Below are 6,000 nucleotides of genomic sequence, written 5' to 3' on the forward strand. Positions count from 1 at the left end.
AGATACTAACTGCTAATTGTATTGGAAAATCATTAGTTCCTTGTCTTTGAGCATTTGCACATAGCCAGCCAAAAGGCAACTACTTGTATTTGAGTATTTGCAAATAACCAACCACAAAGCACACTTGTATGCTTTTAATTAATTCTTCTGAAAATTGTTCACTCCAGGCAAATATTAATTCTGTTAAATACTATGCCAAAAGTATTTTGACCACAGTGTTCTTATTTTGGAGTACATTTGAAATATGCCCAAATAGTATGTGAGAAGTATGTGATAAGAAGAATACCTTCTAATACTTAAACTATTAACATATATCAATAACATTTTCCTACAAAAAACATTGTTCCAAATGATGTATTTAAAAGTAATAAATAATTAATTAAATAATTTCAAATACATGTACCCAGATCTGCCCTTCACTGCCCCATCTACTGTTATAATTATTAATATTAATATGGGTCATGACCGAAAGAACAAGATCACGGATACATCTATTTTGTTTTATAATAATAATAATAATAATAACAATAACAATAACAACAATAATAACAACAACAATAATAATAATAATAATATCTAGAAAGTACATTTCCTGGAGAAAATGTGAGGTGGGCTAGCTGCTGCAGCTGTATGTAACAGCTACTGCTAGAACTACGGACCGGGCAATCTCCATGCACCCACTGGCGAAGACCGTGCGTCTCTAGCCCACTCAGGGGCTGAATTGTGGGGTCCGTGCCATGGACAGTGGCGTGGTGGCAAGACTCCATCCAATCAGGTCAGAGCTGGTCAGGGACAGTGTAGCCCTCTCCGGGCCACCTACTTGACTCCACCGGTGAAGACCATGTGTCTCTAACCCACTCAGGGGCTGAGTTGTGGGGCCCGTGGCGTGGATAGTGGCGTGGTGGTTAGGCTCTGCCCTCTTTGGTCACAGCCAGTCGGGGACAGTGTACCCCTCTCCGGGCCACCTACCTGACTCCACCGGTGAAGACCGTGAGTCTCTAACCCACTCAGGGGCTGAGTTGTGGGGCCCGTGGCGTGGATAGTGGCATGCTGGTTAGGCTCCACCCCCTTGGATCACAGCTAGTCGGGGACAGTAGTGACCTCTGGGCAATTTCCATGCATCCACCATTGAAGACTGTGTGTCTCTGGCCCACTCAGGGTCTGAAAAGTGGGTTCTGTGGCGTGAATAGTGGTGTGGTGGCGAGGCTCCGCCCCTTTTGGTCATAGCCAGTCAGGGATGGTGTACTCCTCGCCGGGCTGCCCACCGGTCCCCACCAGTGAAGATCATGTGTCTCTATTCCCCTTTGGAGTTCTGTGCTACCACATTAGTTATAATAGGGTGCCTGTACCTTTAAGAGAGGCTGCACATGCACACAAATTCAAAAAAAGCAACAGCTGCCAGCACTCTAATCCCAACTGACACTCTGGTCCTAGACATGGTCTGCTTCAGACAGCTCTATCGTGAAAACTATACATGTTACAGCGTATATATTGACAACATAGGAATCCTGAGAACTTGCAGAACATTTCTATGTATAATATGTCCGTATAGCTTAAACACTGTAGGCATGGCGACAAGTTAGAAAAAGGGTAAAAATGCAAAATTAGCAGCTCAAAAGTTAGTGCGGCACCATATGTTTCAATGGGGAGCACAGTTGCCGAACAAATCGTCATATCTCAAAAACGGTAAGTCACACAGCTTAGATACTTACATTGTACGAATCAGCACAGTTGTGTGAACGTTTTGATGTATAATATGTGTATGAGCTGTTAAAACTGTAGGCATGGTGACAAGTTAGAAAAAGGGTAAAAATGCAAAATTAGCAGCTCAAAAGTTAGTGCGGCACCATGCGTTTCAATGGGGAGCGCAGTTGCCGAACAAATCGTCATACCATGAAAACTATAAGTCACACAGCTTAGATACTTACATTGTGCGAATCGGCACAGTTGTGTGAATGTTTTGATGTATAATATGTGTGTGAGCTTTCAAAACTGTAGGAGTGCCAGCAGTTTACAAAATGTGTGAATATTTTCAAAGCAACAGCTGCCACCACTCTAAAAACATAATGATACTGAACATTCCACCAGCAGTTTCAATGGCACAAAAATTACTATTAAAAGTTAAATTACTAAAAAACTATCAAAAATATCAAAAATCTGAATACATCCGGGAAACATTTGAAAGTTTGAATGAAGTTTCTAGCACAAAGTATGAAGAAGTAGTTAAGGGCCAAAAAGCTGAGGAGAATAATAATAAAGAAAGAAAGAAAGAAATAGTGGGAATATCACAAGTTGGGCCTAGTTGTCTTAATAATAAACCTAATAATAAATCAAACTTTTTGTATAGCACCTTTCATACAAATAAATGCAGCTCAAAGTGCTTAAACACTTTGTGTTTAGGGAGTTTAAAATAAAGTTTCATCCAGTGATGTAGGAAACATGTAACATGTTCCTGTCATGTCCTTCCTGATACTTAGGTCATGTTGGAGCAGGAGATATTAGCCATTGACATGACTGGGCTCTGTGGTTCACTAGGGGTTTCAGGTGAGTGACAGGAAACAAGGCTTCCTCGGTGTCATTCACGACTGTAGTTTTGATGTAATTTTCACATTATATTTGCCATACAGTATCTAATGTGTATTCTTGTTCATTTTGTTGCTTGTATTCACCGTAGTACCCACTAATGTAAATAATGTCATCTTTCTGAATGCCATCAGTCATCGGTGAAGGGTTGATTGCAGGGAATATCCTCTCTGAGGACAGATGCCAGACCAAAGACTCCCTTAGCCCAGCAAACATAGTGAGTAGAATTAATCACATTTGAATGTGGGCCACTTTACAGTCTGACGTATTGCTGTACTTGCTGTAGAACATAGGTTTGTTTTACTTTGTACTCAATTGTTGAACTGTAAGCAATATATTCAATATTTTTACAAATGTAAAAAAATGTGTTTTGTATGATGCAGGAGTGTAGAACTCTTCTGTTCAACTTTTCGGAGTGTCTGCCAAGCCAAATGCACGTTTTGAGGTACATTACGCTCTGTGAGGAGAATATTTATGGCTGCGAAGAGGAAGAAGATGTGAGATGTGCTTTCTACAGGGAGGTGGCCCAACATTGTGAGAAGAACAGCGCTGTTTCGTTTGCCTGGAGAAATTTTACAAACTGCCGTAAGCTAGTTGATTAAGAAAATAAAGTGACAATAACAATAACTACTGTGTTGAAAAAGTTCTCATAGGTAGTTTAGTAGTAGTAGTTTTCTGCCTTGTTTATTTGTGTTGTGTAAATGCAGGAGAGGTTTGTCCAGGAGACCTGGTCTATAAGGAAGAAGGCGAAGCGTATGCTCCTTCCTGCTCCAACCTCACCCCCAGGACCAGTGACCAGCACCTCACTAGCACCTGCGTCTGCCCTGAGGGTAGGTTCCCTATAGCAGGCTTTAATGGTAAAGGTAGTACTGTAGGTCTATACTGTAGGTCTGACTGGTAAAGGTCATTTGATGTTAGATTTCAAAACCTGCCATTTCCTTGTGTATGATATTATTTAAAGCAGATATGCACGAATGCCTATGTTTTAGGTAAGGTCCTGAATGATCACAGGGGTGGCCATAGCTGTGTGAATGTCTCAGACTGCCCCTGTGTGTATGCTGAACAGACCTACTCTTCTGGAGAGAAACGCAGCACCAAATATCAAACATGGTGAGAAAGGATACAAGGTTCTGCTATCATTAACTAAACTTTTATTATTACTTCATTAGTCTGTATCCCTTAGTCAAAACTGAATTTTGGCCTTGGGTTCAATGCTCAAAACACTGGGCTATACTTCACTAAATAATTGTATGTAAGAGACAGACAGACAGACAGACAGACAGACAGACAGAGATAGATCTGGGTGCAAAAACGAACTGCAATAATCATATGATTTACAGACAGGTGACAAATTAAAGAAAAATTAAAGGAAAACATAAATGAAACATAACGAATGCAGATGCTTCCATACAGGTGTACTGCGTTATACAATTAAGCAGTCAACTTGCTATCACACACTGTGACATGTATAAAAATGCTGAGCATGTACAAAAATGCTGAACTTCTTCAGCTACCTCAGGAAGTACATCCACTGCTGTGCCTTCTTGGTGAGGGAGCTGATGTTCAGCTCTCACTTGAGGTCCTGGGTGATGATGGTGCCCAAGAAGCGGAAGGTCTCCACAGAGTTGACTCCCCAGTCACCCAAGGTGATGGGGGTGGGTTCTGAAGTCCACAACCATCTCCACTCTCCTTAGAGCATTAACCTCCAGGTTGTTTTGTTTTGGCTGCACCAGGACATCAAATTGTCAAAAACTCCCACCTGTATGCAGACTCATCCCCATCAGAGATGAGCCCAATGAGGGTGTTGCCATCAGCAAACTTCAGGAGCTTGACTAATTGATAACTGGTGGTGCAGTGCAGCTATTGATATACTGTAACGAGAGAAGAGTAGTGGGGAAAGGACACAGCCTTGAAGGGAACCGGCGCTGATGGTCTGGGAGTCAGAGACGTGTTTCTACAGCTTCACATGCTGCTTCCTGTCAGGCACATGCACCTGGGAGAGCTTGTCCTGATGCTGAGCCGGGATGATGGTATTAAAGGTGAAGCTTAAGTCCACAAACAGGATCCTGGATTAAGTTCTTGCAGAGTCCAGGTGCTGAAATTTGAAGTTGGAGGGCTATGCTTCTTGCATCGTCCACAGACCTGTTGGCTCTGTAGACGAACTGCAGGGGGGGTGGGCCCATGATAGTCTTGCGATGCCAGACTTTGGAGATATCCGCCTCCGAAAGTCTGGAGACATATCTGTTATGAATGGATTAAGTGATTTATTCAAGGACCAGGAAGCGATTTACTTCCTGAAACATTTTGATCAGCGCCATCTTGCCGAATCGACCCCTTTTGACATGCGCAGTTGTGCTTTTCTGAGACCCCGCCGCGTTCACGAACAGTTTGCACGTTCCTGTGGATTTCCAATGTTCACAGCTCTCCCCCGCTCTGTTAGTGTGTCTAAATTAGCATTAAGAACTAGCTTGCGTAAAATACTGATTCTGTCAAATATATCTTTAAGAAAAATTATTTATTTATCCAGGCATCTTAGCTTTACCAGTTTCATTATAGCAGAGCAGGTTATATTTGCTCGTTTGTGGTATTTTTTCTGTTCACAACATCGTACAGCCAGGCTACAGAGCTCCAGAACCCCCTATGCCAAGCCGAGCTGCATCACATTGTGGCCGGCCCAGAGAGCTCCTGTTGCGGGTACAAGCGCAGGGCTAATAGCTCAGTTTGTGGTGCTATTTTCCATTCGCTGAGTACGGTTATGATAATAATATTAATAATAATATTAAGAAGAAGAAGAATGAATATGTTATAGATATGGGTTTGTGTTAGGATTCATCAAGGGCGAATGGAAAATAGCACCACAAACTCCCCTATTAGCCGCGTTCCTGTACCGCAACAGGAGCATTCTGTTCCGGCCGCTCCTCTGCTATGGCTACGGTTTCTGGAGCTCTGTAGCCTGGCTGTAAAATCGCTATAATGAAACAGGTAAAACTAAGAGGCCTGGATAAGAAATAAAAAAAAAATATATTTTTTTTTATATATTTGACAGAATCGTGATTTGATGGCAGGTACTTAACAATGCTAATGCAGGGACATGCAATACAGCGGGGAGAGCGGTGAACGCGCATTAAACATCCACATGAATGTGTAAACTTCGTGGACGCGGCCGGGTCAACAAATCACGTCGTTAAAAAGCACAACTGCGCATGCCTGTGACGCAAAAAAAAACAACACAACTGCGCATGTCAAAAGGGGTCGGTGGACCCTTCAAAAAGCTGAACGAGGCGTCAACGTAGTCACCGCATCCAGTTCTATTAATACATCCATGGATTTATTATACAAATGTGTTATGTTGCATTGTGTAGGTGCGCCCTCTAGGGGTTGCTGAGAGTTCATGTTGAAGTAACGGTCTAGCCAGTG

This window comes from Borostomias antarcticus (genome assembly GCF_949987555.1).
Source record: "Borostomias antarcticus genome assembly, chromosome: 22".
In the NCBI taxonomy this organism is placed as follows: Eukaryota; Metazoa; Chordata; class Actinopteri; order Stomiiformes; family Stomiidae; genus Borostomias; species Borostomias antarcticus.